Source organism: Saccoglossus kowalevskii, chromosome 13 (assembly GCF_978046115.1).
Source record: "Saccoglossus kowalevskii chromosome 13, keSacKowa6.1, whole genome shotgun sequence".
Classification (NCBI taxonomy): Eukaryota; Metazoa; Hemichordata; class Enteropneusta; family Harrimaniidae; genus Saccoglossus; species Saccoglossus kowalevskii.
The window spans coordinates 19,562,473-19,582,930 of NC_140653.1; the positions used below are offsets into that span (position 1 = coordinate 19,562,473).

The 20,458-nt window shown below is 34.6% G+C and overlaps 1 pseudogene; it reads right to left on the reverse strand.

Moving 5' to 3' along the window:
- Nucleotides 1-4,819: 4,819 nt before the first annotated feature.
- On the reverse strand, nucleotides 4,820-7,265 carry LOC144363552 (uncharacterized; annotated as a pseudogene).
- Nucleotides 7,266-20,458: the final 13,193 nt, after the last annotated feature.

Here is a 20,458-nt window from a genome sequence, read left to right on the forward strand (position 1 = left end):
GACTGCAAATCAAAACTATTTGAAAACTGGAAAACACAATTAAATAACGCTTCTGCACCTCAATATTGAAAGCAATGCACATTCCAGACAACTGTATATGTTTAGATAATTTAAATTTATATATACAAAAAAAAAACTGGGTCGGTTTTACATGTTATTGTATATAAAGACTGGGCCTTCTATGCGTCATTTGCATATTTATCAGTGAATGGTTTAATTGAGAACACTCTCCTTCTAACAATAAATTCGTTTAACAATATTTTATTTCACCCATGTGTCCGTCATACGTTATTAAATATAAAGTGATAATTAACGACAGGAGGATGATGTTCTTCGCACAACACGTTTTCCAATTTCATGTTAATAAACAATGTACTAGTATATTACACGCATTGTAAAATACAGCCATATCGAAAACTTAATATGACCATCACAAAATTAACCGTTTGTTACGACCAAAAAGCCGCAAGAAATGACATTAATGAAACAATAAAGAGATAGACAAGAAATGGTCAGCAGCCAATATACAATTTTGAAGAAGACTGAAAGGCCTAGACATTTTTATTCTTGTTACTGGTTACCACACACATGAGTTATCAAATAAAGCTTAGAAAGGCCTGTGTAATGTAATATATATGTACCAAGTTTCATTGAAATGTGATTAGAACATAAAAACTATTATTATTAGAGAATTAGTATGAACAAGTTTCAACCCAAAATTAATAGGGGTCTGTCTATTGTTCTAGAGCATTTATGTACCAAATTTTATTCAAATGTGATGATCAGTAATGGAGATATCAATTAATTAATTATTTTAAGGTAGAGATGCAGGTTCGTGGTGGGAGTGAATTTTTTTTTTTTTTTGCTTTTTATTATTCAAACAGTCTTGGCTATAGAGGAACATACTCAAAAGACGATTTTAAAATATAAATAACAGGTACAAACATTCTCTCTTTTGAATGCTTAGCAAGATTAAGCAGGGCTGTACATAAATAATAAAAAAGAGACATGTTGAAAAACAGGAATGACAGGATCTCCATATTATGCACTATATTTAACTTTTTACAAAACGATAATACATTTAAATTTGGAACTGTTACAGCCATTTTAATTATGAGCATTAGCGAACGTCTTACAGAGTGAATTGTTATGCAAATTAGCAATTATCTCAGCTTCTTTTTAGTGCACATCCCAGAACTTTAAAAAAATAGCTCCTAGACGCTTTGACCTTTTGTTTTGAAATTTTCACAAATGATTGACAATGTGTTTATCTTCAAAACCCCGTCAGGGCATTGTTTTTGGTTGAACAGTGTTACAACAATCGCACAGACAACTAGCCTGGGTGTTAATTTATGCATAAACTTGAAGTAGTGAAATTTGAGCTGCTGCCCTGCAAAATTGACAACTGGTAGACAGTTTTCAAGACGGCACTTTCTTCATAGTAAACAGATGTACCCGTAGACCAATTTTGACAGGAAACAGAAGCATGGTGTAGAAGCTATTTTTTTTAATCACTTTTGACCAAAAAAGCACATTTTTGTGCATATTTCTAACTACATTGTCCATAAACAAAAAATACTAACAACATTTTAAAATTCATACAATAAGCTTTCCGAAAATATATAGTTTTGTGGACAAGGGAGGTCATCTTAGTTTTCTAATTAACTAATTAAAATACCTGTCAGGTAAACTGCATCTCTACCTTAATTAGGTGATTAATAAGCATAAATATTTTCGAAAAACTATTGGGTCTCTGCATAGTCCTAAGTTCATTGAAATGTGATGACGAATACTCAGTTTCATTAAAATCCAATTAGTGGTTCTTTATATATCAGTGGAACATTCATGGAAAAAATTAACTAATTATGCGAATTAGGTAATTAATATCCACAATTATTTACCCTAAAACTAATCAGGTCTCTGCATAGTCCTAGAAAATCTATATAGCAAGTCTCATTGAAATATAATGATCAGTACTTGAGTTATCAGGCGAAAAGCTGAAAATTAACTAATTATGCTAATAAATCAGGTCTCTGTAACTATGTACCAAGTTTAATTGAAATGTGATGATTACTACTTGAAATACCAAAAGCTAAAAATTAATTAATTATGCAAATTAGGTAATTAATATGTACTGATATTACCCTAAAAACTATCAGGTATGTGCAGTGTCATATGACATCTATGTAACAAGTTTTATTGAAATGTGATGATTACTACAAGAAATATCAAAAGCTGAAAATTAATTAATTATGCAAATTAGGTAATTAATATGCAAGGATTTTTACCAAAACCTAATCAAATCTGCGCACTGGCACAGAGCGATTATGCACCAAGTTTCATCAACAATCAATGTATGGTTATTGAGATATCAGTGGAACAGACACACTAACTGCAAAGACTTCCTTTTTGTGCTTCGCACACGGGAGTCAAAAATAATCAAAATAAAAGCACAATATTTGTAACAAATTTAAAAATAAACAACAAATAAACAAAATCAGGGCCAATATTATGTAATGCTAGACGACAGTCAATACACAAACATAGTAACTGTCCAACTTTATCTCTAATTGTTACCTGAACAAACTGAACGCCACATACTTACCACCTTCCCATTACCCACCTAATAGTATATACTATCATATATATGGACTATCACTTAATAATATATACGTGTACTGTCATAGTACATGTAGCATCATGCCATATGGTAATGGCCAAACAGCCTTTTTTACAACAGTAATGTTAAACATGTAAAATCAAATGTCATTTTCAATTTAGTTGCGTATGTTGTGAAATTACGTAAAATTCATATCCTATTAATTTATTTTCTGTGAAAATGTCAATAATACAATTGATCTGTTTTAGTTTTTACAACACATCAACTCGGAGATACATATTCACATGAACAGTTCAAACCAAACTAAGCCGGTAGAGGGCGTTGTATTCTTTAACGGTCACCTGACACGTTTTAAGCAGTTATAAAAAAAATAGATCTTTGTTTGCGCCTATTTTCACACAAAATCATGCTCAGGAATGCTTTTTTTGTGAATCCCGATCATAATAGCACATTTCAAACAACAAAATACTCCCACGCCCCTCAAAACTATTGGATCATATAACTGCTGCGCCGTTTGTATATGTGGCTATATAGATTATATAAGCACAATTACTGGTGTTTGTGTTGCATGCTAGGTAAAAAATACGTAGATTACTTGTTATGCAGTATTACCTGACAGTGAGGTTACCTACCCGCACTTCTTGTTCCGTTGTACTATGATCGAGACTCCTATTAATACATCACCAGCGTTACATCATTTAATATGTTAGGTGACCACTGAAGAATACGGCGCCATCTATAGCTCGCGTTTGTTGTCAAATGTTTACGTTTTTCCATGAACACGCATCAATTTTATTTTGCTTCGATCTGACGCGTTTCGGCATAACTTTGGCAATAAGAGACAATTTTAAAAGTATCAAACTCTGTGCTATCACTATACCTCATTCAATATATGAGATTTCTCTCCTGATATAGATACACAATTACAATGAAAGTACCCCGACCCCCATTTTTATTCATGTATTTTATTCCTTCTATTTGGTACCCAGGTTCTTGGTGGCGCATGTAATTTACTTGTAAAACCATCAGAATCATAATTACGCATACAGAGAGAAACGATCTGTATCACAATTAGAAGCTTTCCAGTAAGTACGTATAAGTTTATCTGTAACAGCAACAATTGTTGCGTCTTTAATCAAATGCGAAATCAAAATTAGACACAATCCCCGTCGTTTAATTATAAAATACTCATGTTAAAATAATACATGAAACATCTGCAAACAGGTGAATTGATATGTACTCTATGTGGGTACAACTAACCATAAAGTGATATCCTTTATTTAATCTAGTACTGTACTGATAACTGAAAACTTCCATTGACCCATGTACAAAATCTCAGAGTACACAAGTGCAACCAAACTATGTCTCATACATGCTCAAGAAATTGCATCATAAATCTGAGTAACCCTCGATGTATTTTTAATATCAACTTGACTTCTTTGTTAATTTAGGTACTTTGTACATTAACAGGACCTGGGTTTGTTTCAGTATCACCACTATAATTCCCATCAAATTGTAGCTCCCCCCTCTACAGTTTCTATGAGATTTGTAACGGTATGACCTCTTTTACCACGACCCTGACAACTGAAGCTATATTTAGACCACATGTGTCAACGTGCCTGACCAAGATTTATAAACAGTAACTGCAAAGTGTTTTTACTGATCTTCAACTTTATGATCAGGTATTTCAGTGATGGCTCTTAATAATGGAATGCAATATTTACAGTTTAAAGATATAATATACAACAACATTTTTGACCACTTTTTCTCAAGATTTTGTTTTCATATAACAAGACTGTGGACCCTGTCACTGACTCAGATAAAGATCATAACATCACTGAAACCCTAGCATTACCATCTAACCTAATTATTTATTCCGAGCATGCTTTTGTTCTCTCAGTGTTGTTGGGAGAGGTAATTTATGACGCAAATCAGGAAAAAAAAGTATGTGCATATTCATCAGAGTCTTGTTCATCAACATGTCAATTGCATCGATATATGCTGCAGAATTTCTGAGAAAATGTTACAGATGTCACAGACGGAAGGCGAAAAAAAGAAACTACACTCCCCTTTTCAGGCTGCACATGAAAAGGAGACTAACTAGACTGTCCAACAGTAATTCAAAATCAAATGAACTATTGCATTCACGGATAAAATATAAGTAACATATATCGTAGTACTAATCACAACGAATCTAATTTATAAATGATCGGCACTCCCATTCATGTGTTTTTCAAATCTTATCAATGAACTACCTTTATTCTTGAATTTTACTCTAAAACTATCAGGAGACAAATCGTGATCCCATTTTCCAGCAATCATCATCCGTGCTGCTATATTCCCAATCTCATCAGCTGCACTAGCACCATTTCCATTACCACCAACTGCCACTCCCAGTGTAGGTGTCACCATATCACAGTACACGTGGCCAGTCGGTGTAGTTGTTATAACGCAAGAACCGCCATGTGTTGACACAGGCTTCACTTCTGGTAAAACATCGAAGACACACAAATGTTTTAGGTAATTAGTATGCATTTTCGCTAGGTAATATGCATGTTAGCTAATCAGTGTAAATATTAGTTATGAATATTAGGGAATCTGAATGCAAACTTGTTAACATTTATGACAGTTAATCATACTAACACAAATATGATAGTAATTAGTCATTGAATATGAATATACACTTATCAAATCAGCATGTATATTAGACAATGAATAAAAAGTTATCTATATTAGATAAAATATACGAAACGTTTTTAAATGTACTGTAAATCACTACCTACCTTTGACGATATCAAACATCATATCTAAAAGGGGTTTATGTACTGACGCGTGTCCCTCAGTGCGGAACCAGTCTGCTACTTCTTTCTCTGTGTTGAGTACAGTGTTGAATTTAGCACCATGTCCAATCTTTAGATAATATTTACCTGTAAACAAAATCAACTATGTAAACAATCAGAGTATCATTGGTTACAATGTATCATATCATATTGCATAGTATTATATTATATTTTGGAACTACAGACACTTCAACACTCTTGTTAATTCGACGCGGGATATGTAGCTGCATGCTGCAGGCCTGTCATCATCTCTGATGGCAATCTGGAATACTTTTCTACCCCTCCAATTTAATGAAGAAGTTCACGCTGACAGCAAGCATTTTTGTTGAATGTCTTATATAGCGTAATGTCATTGAGATTCATGTTAATATTACCAAAGATGAAAAATGCCGTGATCCATTCGTGGTGTCTATTGTTGCACAGATGCATGTTATACATATTTATACTTATATATATAACTAGTATAAGTGCACTATACTATATCCTTACTCTTAAACAGATTGAAATTCATTATGTTTATGTACACCACATTACTATCGTATCGTGTGTACATGAATTGTCGATGTAACATTGTAATATTATACTATATCTACTCCCCGTTCACAGATGTAACCATATCAGCTCGTCTTAAATAAAATTAACATTATCGTGCTTCAACAAACTTGTACAGCAATTGTAAAGACGATACGTTTATACTCGGTTTCTGATTTCATTAGTTGAAAATCACCACCCATGATGACTGTTGTCTCATTTAGGGTATTGAGGTCATATATTGTAATGTAGGATGTTAACATGATCTGTCATAATCTTGCTGCGTGAAATAGGTTAAGATTATTGAAAGTAAAATGCTTACACCTACATCGTTGTTACTTATGTAAAACATGACAAACACGCTAAACAACACTACATGTGGTTACATATGACAGCGATGTGTACTCTTTGAGCATACATGTTATTTGGAGGGTCTTTCATGCTAAAGTGACACATGTCTCACCTTTTTTCTTTTTTGATATGAGACGTACACATTCTGTGTGAGATGCATTGTTTTTTTTACATGAAATTCGCAACGACCGCCGGCCTTACGTCACTTGGCATTTCATGTTTCATGCGGTCAAAGGTGATGTACTGTGTACCGAGCTATCACTTCACTGATGAGAAGATAAATTAAGTTTCATTGTAATTAAGTTATTTTAACTATATAAAACTGTGATTAAATTGCATTCCATTATAAATGACTTTAATTAAATTGTATTTAAAATGTATTACAATCGAGGATTGACATTTAGTTGCGTTTAATTAAATGACAATCCATATATTGGCGTTATGTTATAAAAAGTCGAACTAAATCCTACCGTTGGGGTATTTAATTGGCGGCAACATGTAAAGATCATGATTTCCTTCTTTTGTATATTTTGTATATTTCCGCCCTATGGTGTAAGCTCTGCAAAGGCCTGAGTCTTAGAATATAATGTAACGTCCAACTCCTTGCCAGGTGGTAACAGATGTCTGAATGACGTGAAGGCACCTGTAGTTAACAGCACTTTCCTAGCACGCATGGTGTGGCCTTTATCTGTAGTTAACTTCATCACATTGCCGACATTTGATTGGTTACATTCGGTCACATGATTAATGATGTCGTCAATGATGTCACATCCTTGCTGTCGAGCAGCTGTTTGCTGTGCTAATACCTGTTTCCTTCCACTGACGTATCCAGCGTGATTTAACTCAAGTATGGCCTCGTCGTTTGGGCGCATCGACAGATAATCATACCGCTCAGTGAGTTCAGTTTTATCAAGAATGTCAAATTTCTTTCCAAATCTCACTGCCATGTCTTTCATAACTGAAGTGTAGTTATGTCCCTCCTTCAGACTAATCATCATAAATCCAACATCTGTGAAAAAGCGTGTTCCTGCAGAAAACAATTATATAAAATAGTTTCTATAAGATTATGTAATGGTCGCTAAATATTAGGGGAATAACAATCAAACCGCGACTTGTTTCAAGAAGCACCATGCACGCTGTATAAACTAATAAACAAATATGATATTCAAAGTACAATCTAATCTCAACTTGATTTCTGCATTAAATTAACATAAAATATTATACCTTAATATTAAAATATCTTTAAATATTTAGGGGTTTATATTATGATATTAACTATATCATTATCAAATAGATAGATGGAAGAAACAAAAATAAATAGCAAGACATACCAGTTTGTTGTTGAATTCCCTCATATCGTGATATTGATCTGTTATCTAACACAGCCCACACTGAATCTGACCTCATCGTTTTTACTAAACGTCCTTCGTCATAATGAGAAGAAAAGATGGTGCGTTCAGGGTTTTCTGCGAGATTCTAAAATGAAATGAATCATTTCAATTCAACGTGCACCCATTGCTATACTCCATATAACATGGTTGGGCAATTTCCACAGAATAAGGTAGCAGGATGTCAATGTTATAATGTAAGTTGAAATGGCAGCGTCGTCATTTAGAAGGAGCAGTTGAAAACAGGATCTACATAAAGGTTTTGTAGCAAAAGTTGCATTGATTATATTTAACTTTCCTTATCCGAATCTGCACTGAAACTAGTGATGCTAAAAGTACTCCTGTGTAAACTGAATGCAATGTTATTTGATGTTTACAGAACAACCAACACACAATCAATTTTTGCCTCAGCATTGCTAATGCTGTTCATAGAATCAAAATACCGAAACTCACATACAATTTATACTCGCTATTTTCACTGTATTAGTGAAAATGCCTATTTTCCCAAATCAGTGAAAATAAATTTCACACAAAACAGCCAAACATAAAAGTATTCTAGGTAAAATAAAGTATTTCTTAGTATTAGATTAAACTGTTTTGAGGATGCAAAATAAAACACGATAAACAGACGGACAGTCATTCATTCTGTCATTCATGCATTTGTATTGGCTTCCTTTTTACCTAGGGGCATGAGTCAGACCAGAAAATATTCATGGCGAGATTTATAATGAAATAAACATATAATCACCATGAGTGCTGTAGTGTTACAGCTCGCACTCTGTGACCTCAAACCTTTGTAGAGGTAGCTTTTCATTCATAACCTATGCTTGTAACAATGCTGATAATGAGGTGTATATCATAACTGGTGAACATATATCTGAATGAATAACTGGAAGAAGTTTCAAGATGTCACGTATAGAGGGTGAAGAGAAAAGAGTGTCAAAACCCTTTGTTATTAATAATGGGAAAAGAAAAACCAACTACAAATATCACAGCAACCATAGCTCCAATGATGAATACAAACGTAATATGCATCGGTCCAATTTCAAGAAAATCTTTCAAAAACACAAGAAGCAAAGGCAAGCTAATGACAATAGGTTTTATGGAGAATACAATGTCAACTTCCGAAATAACGCCGCCCTTCCTGACTATCAATATACACCAAACCAAGGAATGTAGCAAGGTAACAATTACAACAAAAGATCCTGGAATGATGCAAACTACTGGCAGCAGACACTACCACAACAAATGCAGTATAATCAGCAGTATTATAATGACCAGTCACCACCTTGGAAATCACCGTTACAAGAACACATGGCGACAATTTTGACACTTTTAATGCACAGGAGACTGGAAGTTGCATCCTGGAACATTCATGGTATTGGGGATAAACAACAAGATAGTTTACTTTTAAATTTTATCAAAAACCATGATTGTGTAGGATTTGTAGAATCTTGGTTGGATAGTGAGTGTAGATTAGATTTCCTGGTTTAAATTGTTTTCGTAGCGATAGAGTTAGACATAGAATTAGAGGTAGAAATTCAGGGGTGATTATGGTTATTTTTAAAACTGCAATCCAAAAGGGTCTCAGTAAAATCGATAGCAATCATAAAGATCTTTTATGGATTAAAATGAGCAGGACATTTTTTGCTACTTTTCTCCAGAGGGGTCAAGCTTTTATAATTCATCATTGCACTCAGGTTTAGATACTTTTGATCATTTAGAAAATGATATTACCAGATTTAATGAATTTGGAGATGTCTTAATCATGGGTGACATGAATGCTAGAAGTGCTCAACTGTCAGACTTCATTATTAATGATGAAAATGACCACTTACCATTACTAGATTATTTTAATATTGATGAACATTATTACAGAAACAATATGGATTCATTTGTCAACAAAAATGGTAAAGCTTTGGTTAAACTTTGTTGTGCTAGTAACTGTAGGATTTTGAATGGTAGAGTTCCAGGTGACTCCTTGGGTAAAGTTACGAGTCACCAATATGGGTGTAGCAGTTTGGTAGATTATGGTATTGTTAGTTCAGAACTTTTTTGTGCTGTTCAATATTTCAAAGTTTGGCCATTTATCTGATCATTGTCCAATATCTGTGTCTCTGTCTGGATGTAACATAATATGGTAGATGATCATAGCCTGCTTTCCCTTTTACCTGGCAAATTCATTTGGGATGGCGATAGCCGGTTAAATTATATTAAAGCAATTTCTAGTAAGACTATAGGAGAAAAACTTCAATATTTTCAGAGTTCCAATTTTGTAGATGAAGTAGTGGCTAATTTCAATTCAAGTATTATTAATGCAGAAACGAGTTCTCTTAAAGTTATCAATCCCAAAATAAAAAAGGCTAATAAACCAAAACATAAAAAGTGGTTTGACAATGATGTCAGTGAGGTAAGAAGAAACCTAATTAGATATTTACATTTATTAGACAAGTTTCCTAAGCACAATAGTATTAGACAAGAACGATATAAAATTAATACAAAATACAAGAATCTAATTAAGAATAAAAAAAAAGGAATATAAAGATAATTTATGTAATAAAATCATTATGCTTAAGGAGTCTAATCCTAAGTGTTTCTGGAAGTTACTTGAGGAACTTGGTGATTTAGATAAAAACCTACAAAACCATGACAACATCAGTGTAGAGTCATGGTTAAATCACTTTAAATGTTAACGTGGAAGATAAAAGCTTCTCACAGACTATTGTAAATGATATTAGTAGTATGGAACGTTTAGATGATTAGAATCACATTATTAATCAAGATTTCATTAATAAGGAAGTATTGCAGCATATTAAACTTTTAAAGTCAGGCAAAAATTCAAGCATTGATATGATTTCAAATGAATGTTGAAGCATGGGGCTCCCTTTATTATTAATTCTCTTACTAAAATGTTCACACAAGTTTTAAATTCAGGCATTATGCCATTACATTGGAACAGTAGTATTATTCCTATTTTTAAGTCAGGTAACCCAAAGGATGCTAATAACTATAGAGGCATTGCCATTTCTAGTTGTGTATCCAAATTATATACTATAATGCTAAATACTAGATTAAGTACAGCAAAGTACTTACAAGGAACTAATCAAATAGTGGATAATCAGTTTGGCTTCAAGAAAAACCATCGTACGATATATAATATTTATATTCTTAAATCCTTAATTAATAAATATGTCAATTGCAAACTGAAAAATCAGGAAATTATTTGTTTTCATGTTTCATTGATTTCTCCAAAGCATTTGATTCAGTTTGACGATAAGGGCTGTTATATAAACTTCTTCGATTAGGTGTGGGAATTTTTTTTTATAAGACTATCAACTCAACTTTTTAATTTTTTTGTTAATGGAATCTGTGATGATGTTAAAAATGTTGACCCCGTAGATTTAAATGGCTTCAAGCTCAATTGTTTGTTATATGCTGATGAATTACTATTGTAAGAGGGGTTACACAAGTGCAGTGATACAGTCCAAAATTACTGTAACAATTGGCATTTAAAAGTTAATATTAACAAAAGCAAAATCATTATTCAGGTAAAAACTTAGAAAACAAATTTCAGTTTTATTTGGACGCCACTAAATTACAGTGTGTTAATTTTTATATTTACCTTGGCATTGTTTTTCAAACAAATGGTAAGTTTCATAATGCTATGTCAAGGCTACGAGACGAAGCACAGAAAGCACTGTTCAAGATGTACAAAATGCTTTGGATCAGTGAGGAATGTTATTCTGTTAGTCTGGCTAAAAAAATATTTAACTCTATTATCAAACCCACAGCTTTATATGGAACTGATGTGTGGGGAGGGGTTATGCTGAACATCTTCAAGGGGTCTTGTAAAAATAAATATACAGTCGACAATTGCAATTTTGAAACAAAATACTTTTCAAATAAATTAATTGCAGAAAAACTTCACAATAAATTCTGTAAATGAGTTCTGGGTGTTCACAGGAAAGCATCTAATGAATTAGGTCAATATCAATGGATATTTGTGTTTCAGTTATGAAATATTATCAAAGACAATTCTATCATTGATGCAGCCTATGAAGAATCCAAAACTTTTGTGCATGGCCCATGGATTAACTTTATACAAAAATTACTAGTCATAACAGATCTAACTAATTCAGACCAACATCAGAATAATTTTTGTGATATTTTAAAAAAGAAGCTCAAATGTTTGTACCGTATGAAGTGGAAAAATAATCTGTTGAACAATTGTAAGTTTGACTTTTACAGGTGTTCTAAAGAAAATTTTGAATTTGAACGTTATTTAGAAACAATTAAAAATAAAAATCATAGAATAGCTTATACTAAATTTAGAACTTCTGCACATTCCCTTCCCATTGAATCTGGTAGACATAAAAGCATTTCGAAGGAAAACAGGCTATATAATCTCCACGAATGCAATGAAGTAGGTGATGATTACATTTTATATTGTAATAACTGTCAAATCAAAGAACAAAGCTCTATTCATATATGCCCCAAAGTTTGAAAATTTTAGAATGGATGAATTATTTCCTATTATTGTTTCAAATAACGATTTGTTCATTCTTAGCATTTTTGCAAAATTTATTCTATATTCTTGATATGTTTTAGTACTGTAAGTTGATACTCTATGGTGGGTTTATATCATATGGTAGAAAGATATAATGCATGCAGCAAAGCTAAATCTGTCTATCAGTGATTAAATGAATGACAATGAAGGCAGTAATAAATGAATATACAACATGATATGATAAAGGGATATGCGCATGGCGATGATATAGTTGGTGTGATTGTCACTTAAGCCACATAGTGGTCACGGATAATCTATCAAACAAAAGAAAGAACCTTGTCCATAGAGGCAGAGAATATATAGGATATAGTATTCAGCTACAGTGCACTACTAAAAACATGATGGTTGAAGATGTCGTGTTAGGATTGCGATAAACCATAGAGCAGATGAAGAGAAGATATAAAGATACTTTACTAGTAAACAGGAAAGCCCACACTAGAAATCACGGTCTTTCAATCCTAAACCGTTGATTTCAAACGGTGAAATTGAGAACTGGATAATATTTTGGCTTTACCAAGTATTGAATTGATATAAAGATGAATACATAGATATGAACGATAAACCAATATTATGAATAGAAATCATGTACTTGAATTGATAAACCATTTTTGGGAATCGATATGATATTGTAAACTAGTATAAGAATATGGGGAATTGATGTAAGGCAGACATCAATTTAATACATTCGACCTCTAATTGTGCCGAGTGTATGGGCGTATAAAATACTGTACTACTTACCACAGGTTCTTTGGGTCCAATTAAGCATATTTTAGCAGCTGGTGATATAATAGTTGCATGTCTAGCTGCAGCAGAACCGATAAGACTAGCTCCAACAATACACAAGTCATATACTACTCCATCCATGACTGCAAAACTGGAAAATACAATTTAATAACACTTGTGCACCCCAGTATTGAAAGCAATGCACATTCCAGACAACTGTATATTTTTAGAAAATTTATATATATAGAATAAAATGGGTGTGGCATGGGTATTAAGTCCGGGCATACTATACGTCATTTGCATATTTATCAGTGAATGGTTTAATTGAGGGCACTCTCCTTATGACAATGAATTCATTTAACAATATTTTATTTCACCCATGTGTCCGTCATACCTTATTACATACAAAGTGATAATTAACGACAGGGGGATGATGTTCTTTGCGTTTTCCAATTTCATGTTAATAAACAATGTATATTACCCGCATTGTATTATACAGTCACATCGAACACTTATGGACTTAATTTGACGATTACAAATCACCTGTTTGTTACCTGCGACTAAGAATCCGCATAAAATGACATTAATGAAACAATAAAGAAATAGATAAGAGATGGTCTGCAGCCTATATACAATTTTGAAAACTGAAAGGCCACATACCTGGTCCAGTTACACAGACCAGGTGAGACACTACTGGCAATATTCTCTATGCTGGTTTCAACTACCTCCCCATTACCCACCTAATAGTATATACATGTACTAGCACTTAATATTATTTATGTGTACTATCACTATACCATATGGTAATGGCCAAACAGCCTTTTTTACAAAAGTAATGTTAAACATGTAAAATCAAATGTCAATTATTAATTTAGTTTCGAATGATGTGAAATTACGTAAACTTCATGTCCTATTAATTTATTTTTCTGTGAAAATGGCAATAATACAATTGATCGGAAAAGAGATACGTATTCACACAAAAATTACCCCTTTAAACCAAAGCCGGTAGAGGGCGTTGCATTCTTCAAAGGTCACTTGACACGTTTTAAGTAGTTATACAAAAAATAGATCTCTGTTTGCGCCGATTTTCACACAAAATCATGCTCGGAATGCGTTTTTGTGATTCCCGATCATAACAGTCCATTTCAAACAACAAAATACTCTCACGCCCCTCAAAACAATTGGATCATATCACGTTGTTGTTCTGAACTGCTGCACCGTCTATATATGTGGCTATATAGATTATATAAGCAAAATTACGATGTTTGTGTTGCGTGCTAGGTAAAAGTACGCAGATCACTTGTTATGCAGTATTAGCTGAGATTACCTACCCGCACCTCTTGTTCCTGTGTACTTTGATCGAGACTCCTATTAGTACATCACCAGCGTTACATCATTTAATATGTCAGGTGACCACTGAAGAATACGGCGCCTTCTACAGACTCGCGTTTGTTTCCAAATGTTTACATTTTTCCATGAATACGCATCTATTTCGTTCTGCTCCGTGTTGCGGCAGAACATTGACAATAAAAGAATTTTTTAAAAGTATCAGACCCTGTGCTATCACTGTACCTCATTTAATATAGATACACAATTACAATGAAAGTACCCCAACCCCCATTTTAATTCATGTATTTTATTCCTTCTATTTGGTCTCCAGGTTCTTGGTGGCGCATGTAATTTACTTGTAAAACCATCAGAATCATAATTACGCATACAGAGTGAAACGATCTGTATCAAAATTAGAAGCTTGCCAGTAAGTACGTATAAGTTTATCTTTAATAGCAACAATTATTGCGTCTTTAATCAAATGCGACATTGGAGATCAAAACTAGACACAGTCCCCGTCATTTAATTATAAAATACTCATGTTAAATTAATACATGGAACATCTGCAAACAGGTGAATTGATATGTATTATATGTGGGTACAACTAACCATAAAGTGATTTCCTTTAATCTAGTACTGTACTGACAAGTAACCTGTAGAATACTGTGTGGGTAATATTTTTTATATTGATATTTGTTGCATTTGCAGCAAATAGTTACCAAACAATGACAAATCTATAGGATTGAATATACCCCACAGCTGGCTTCACATGCATTGTTCATAGTTCATATGGTGCTTACACCAGGATTTAATTACAGCACCTAGGCGGTATGTGGTTACAGCTTAATGTTCCGAGTAATCGCAAGAAATTGACATGACAATAGACATTCATTAAAGACTGGCACTCCCATGCAATTAACAGCGAGTGAAATTCCTGGGATTGAAACATATCTTTTGAAGTCACTGATGTAGGCAACGAATAACTGCAAGTTGACATAAAGACGAGGTAGTTTATTTAATCAGTGATCAACTAGAGGCTTAAATTATAATTAATTTATTTATTTCAATTTCTCCTGACGTCAAATAGAATACACTGGTGGAACACGGTAGTAACTGTGGGTGAAAGGATGTTTTGAGGTGTAGTTTACATTGTATATGGAGTGGTAGGGTCGGGTGTAATGTGTTCATTTCCAACTATTATGAAGTCACGTAGAATTTCACTTAATTTATTTTTGCTGACATGTTTTCAAGCATTACATGTGAATCCAATTTTCACTGCGCTGTGTCTCAATAGAGTATGAGGGAAATAGCATATTCACTGGAATTTATTTCAGGGGAAAAATGTTTTCAGTGACAATGAAGTATTATGACAGATACCCTCCCCGTGGCTTTCATTGCGTATGGAACTTATTTTCACGAGTGATGCGGTGTATCCTGCTGCCGTACTTTCACGAGCGAAGCCACAGGGAGGGTGTGGGGTTCTGTTATTATACATATGTCCCATATTTGATTATTTCATATAAAAAAAGAACGTGCAACAAACCGGGATAGAAATTTAGATCGGGGAACCCGATTGCCCATTAATATGCTCCAAGACAGTGCTGCGACCAAACAACGCTTGTCAGTGTAGAACGCGTGTCGCTGTACGTGTGAAAATAAAATAATCAGACGTCTAATTTGAGTCATTGTCCGAATAAATAACTCGTGGATGTTTAAGCGCGGTGGTCGTAGCGCAGCGCGTGTTCGAATTTCATGTAAATAAACAATGTATTTTACACGCGTTGTATACGTCGCTATGAGTCCCATATCGAACAGGACGCGACATGACGACTGCCGCCCTTTAGTTGGGACCACGACAGAACCAGAACTTAAACTGGGCAACTACGATACACGGTTGATGTTGAAGTTAAAAGTTCCTCCACAGATCTGTGCATTGGCAAACATGCCGTGCAACTGCGGTACTCCACTGACAGAATGACTTTCGTTGAAATCGGTCGTCGCTGTGTGATAGGTATTTTTGATGGTTAAAAACCTTTCACTTAGGTAACCGGGATTCGGTCGTTTCCACGCTAGGCTGACAAAAGACACACACAAGCTTCGTTCATGTTCCCAAAACGATTCTCTGCCAAGTCCCTGGTTTTCACCCGAGACAGCATTAAATCAATCTTTATCTCTTGTCACCCCTTAACCAATTACAATCAGTATAATAGACTCCAAGGCCTTGCCTTCCAACAAACAACCAATCACATCATGATGAAAGTTTTACACATCATAATCAATTAATTACTCGTCAAGCTGTCTAGAGAAAACATTTCTATACATTGTCAACGCTAACTAATATTGATGGGGTAATAATCTCGCACTAACATTCCACAAAGATACTACCTTAGTTAAAATCGCAAACAACATTGGTTTAGAATTACAGCTACTGTCTTGTATCTTAAAAACTGCAGAGTCATAAGATGTTTTTGGTTGATTTCGACCAGCTCGCCATCTGGTCTTGTCATTAACCTTTATCAGTATATGTCATGGCAACCACTGTCAAACTGACTGAAATATAAATCATGATAGCTGACTCGTGAGCTGCACACTACAACCTCGTTTGTGATGTTGCTTGCTTGTCGTGGATAGACTGAGTCTTGGTTACCGGTTAAATTTTGCTAATTTGGCGTTGGTAATCTTTATTTGGAACTGAGTAACGCCGCAACGTCGCCAGCAGAAACCTCATGGTATATCGATGTTGATGGTTGCGGCTCCACATTAATCGGAGATTTTACTGCGGGTCCAGGCAGCGGGTGGATCTTCCGAGAGCCCTTCAAGATATATAAAACTCAGTTTCCAGGTGGTCAACAAACATTAAGTTCTCCCAATCCTAGTATTCTATGTGATGTACATCTAACATGCCAAAAATGCTGGTGAACGATTTGAACATGACAAAAATACTTGAAATAGATACCAAGAAAAGTTATATAACATTTTATTATTCAATAATTTATTAAAATACATAAGTTTGTCCAACTCCCTGTGATACAACACCTCAGACATAGCTCATTGTACTCGGCTTGAGTGTGGGCAAAAAGTTACTATTTGAATTTTTGATATCTTTTTTCATTAATGAGAAAGTTAACACCGAAGTTAGAGTAACTGTTCAGCAGGAATGGCTTTTTAACTCTTCTGTGATTTGTTTTGGCTTGGCTGATTTTGTTCATACTTGACAGGCAGGTCGTACCATCACTAATTGGAAAAAACAATCCTGACCCACCGCTACCATGGCAACAGCCAAAATCTGTTTTTTGAATACTTTCGCCAAATTTATTGCCTCCTACCAGTCTTGTAATAGCAGTGCCCAAATGATCATGCCTTTTACTTTGGCTACGTTGCACACTGGTAAGAGATCACCTGCGCCGACATTGTTACCACTGTCAACGTAATCCCAACGCAGCTTTGAACTTTGAATAAAATGTAAATGCTGCCTCCAATCTAGAAAATACTATCGCAAAACAGTTGGAAATAATACATTTAACGGCTGAATACGTCCTAACAATAAAATAAAGTGACTTCTAATGACTGTCATGTTATTTTGCGAACCTCGTATAAGGTGCCCGGTTTTAGTTATAAACAGACGTTAGCTTCACGTTCATGTTCTTCCATGATAACAGCCGAAAACATATTGCTTGTTTTTTACCGGTTTTCATTGGCAACCGAAGTATTTTTATTTTGTAAACAAATTTTCGTCTGCTATTTTTATTCAGTTCAAATCGTTCAGCAACATTTTTGGCATATTAGGTGTACACCACATGGAATACTACGATTGAGAGAACTTGATGTATGTTGACTGATTTTTATCATAGTACGAAGTACCAGGAAGTTACTCAGTTCCAAATAAAGATTACCAGCGTCAAATGAGCAACATTTGACTGGTAATCAAGATTCATGTAATCCATGGCTAACAAGCAACATCACAAGCGAAGCTGTAGCATGCAGTACTAGTAAGTCATCCCGTCAGTGGAGTACCGCAGTAACACGGCATGTTTGCCATCAGCATTGTATTCAAACGAATCACGTGGTGTGCCGTTTTCGTTCAAACCCGGGATTCGATCAATAGGGGAGTCCCAGTAAAAAAAAACACATTGCAAATTATGCAAGTTCAACATTTTCAAACCAATATACTAAAACAGAAATGCTCAGAGATTCAAATGAAGGATAGATATTACTTTTCACTATACACATCTCTGTTGATACTATCCCTCACATATTCTACTCCCAATTACTCCTGCGTAAAATGGACTAGCATCTTTTCATGTTGACATTCAGAGTAAAATCATGTGACAGGCTGTTAAAATTGGCTGTTGCATACTCTTTCGCCGGTCTGGAAAATGTGTTTAATTAACTCACATTCAAGCAACAATGCAGATTTCCCAGTGGGAGTGAGACTATTCGACTCTGCCACTAAAAATTAGGGGTGTTTCAGCAAAAAAACGAATAACCCTGGAATACACACAATATACTGAATTTCGGAACAAATCGTGCATTACTTACAGCAGCAGAATACCACAGAAATATCAGACGAAACATGAAAACACTATATATTGTATTTCAGCCTGAACCCTCTATATTGCAATTCAAGGAATTAACCCCATATGTGCATCCATTTCCCACCTTGGTATCACCCACCCCTGAAAACAAACTCTTAATACCACGCTGAAGCGTTTAGTAATAAATGAAAACTTCCATTGACCCATGTCTAAAATCTCAGAGTACACAAGTGCAACCAAACTATGTCTCACACATGCTTAAGAAATTGAATCATACATCTGAGTAACCCTTGATGTATCTTTAATAACAACTTGACTTCTTTGTTAATTCAGGTCTTTGTGCATTAACAGGACCTGGTTTGTTTCAGTATCACCTCTATAATTCCCAACAAAATGTAGCTCCCCCCTCTACAGTTTCCACTCAGATTTTGTTTTCACATAACAAGACTGTTGGCCCTTTCTCAGATAAAGGTCATAACATCACTGAAACCCTAGCATTACCATCTAACCTAATTATTTATTCCGAGCATGCTGTTGTTCTCTCAGTGTTGTTGGGAGAAGTAATTTATGACGCACATCAGGTAAAAAAGTATGTGCATATTCAGCAGAGACTTGTTCATCAACACGTCAAGTTGCATCGTGAACCCATTTTCCAGCAATCATCATCCGTGCTGCTATATTCCCAATCTCATCAGCTGCACTAGCACCATGTCCATTACCGCCAACTGCCACTCCCAGTGTAGGTGTCACCATATCACAGTACACGTGGCCAGTCGGTGTAGTTGTTATAATGCAAGAACCACCATGTGTTGACACAGGCTTCACTCCTGGTAAAACATCGAAGAGACACAAATGTTTTAGGTAATTAGTATGCATACAAACAAATGAGTATGCATTTTCGGTAGGTAATATGCATATTAGCTAATCAGTGTGAATAATAGGTATGACTATTGGGTAATCTGAATGCAAACTTGTTAACATGCATGACAGTTAATCATACTAACCCAAATATGATAGTAATTAGTCAATGAATATGAATAGTCACTTATCAAATCAGCATGTATATTAGACAATGAATATGCATGATAGTTAAAAGTTATCTATATTAGATAAAATATACGAAACGTTTTTAAATATACTGTCAATCAAATTTTTCTAAAAAACTTGCAGGAATTTTAACTACCTACCTTTGACGATATCAAACATCATATCTAAAAGGGGTTTATGTGCTGACGTGTGATGCAGTCCAATTCGTCAGTGCCGCCCTGTAAGAAATATCAAGACTAAGGAACGTCGCTCTGCAAGTTTCGTGATACAACAAAGACCGGCCACGTGGTGAAGACTCGTACGCCATTCGGACCAGCTGGAATATACTTGACATTTATTTGATAAGTAGACCCTATTATTCCCTGTACTTAGAGCATATCCTTGTAATGTAACTATATATATATATTTGAGTGGTGTAAATTCATTTATATGTTTATGGCAATATATTGATTTATTTACAAGTACTATCAGAGGTACATTACTTGGGGTTTGCAACTCGCATAGTACTGTATGGTGACATCATGTCA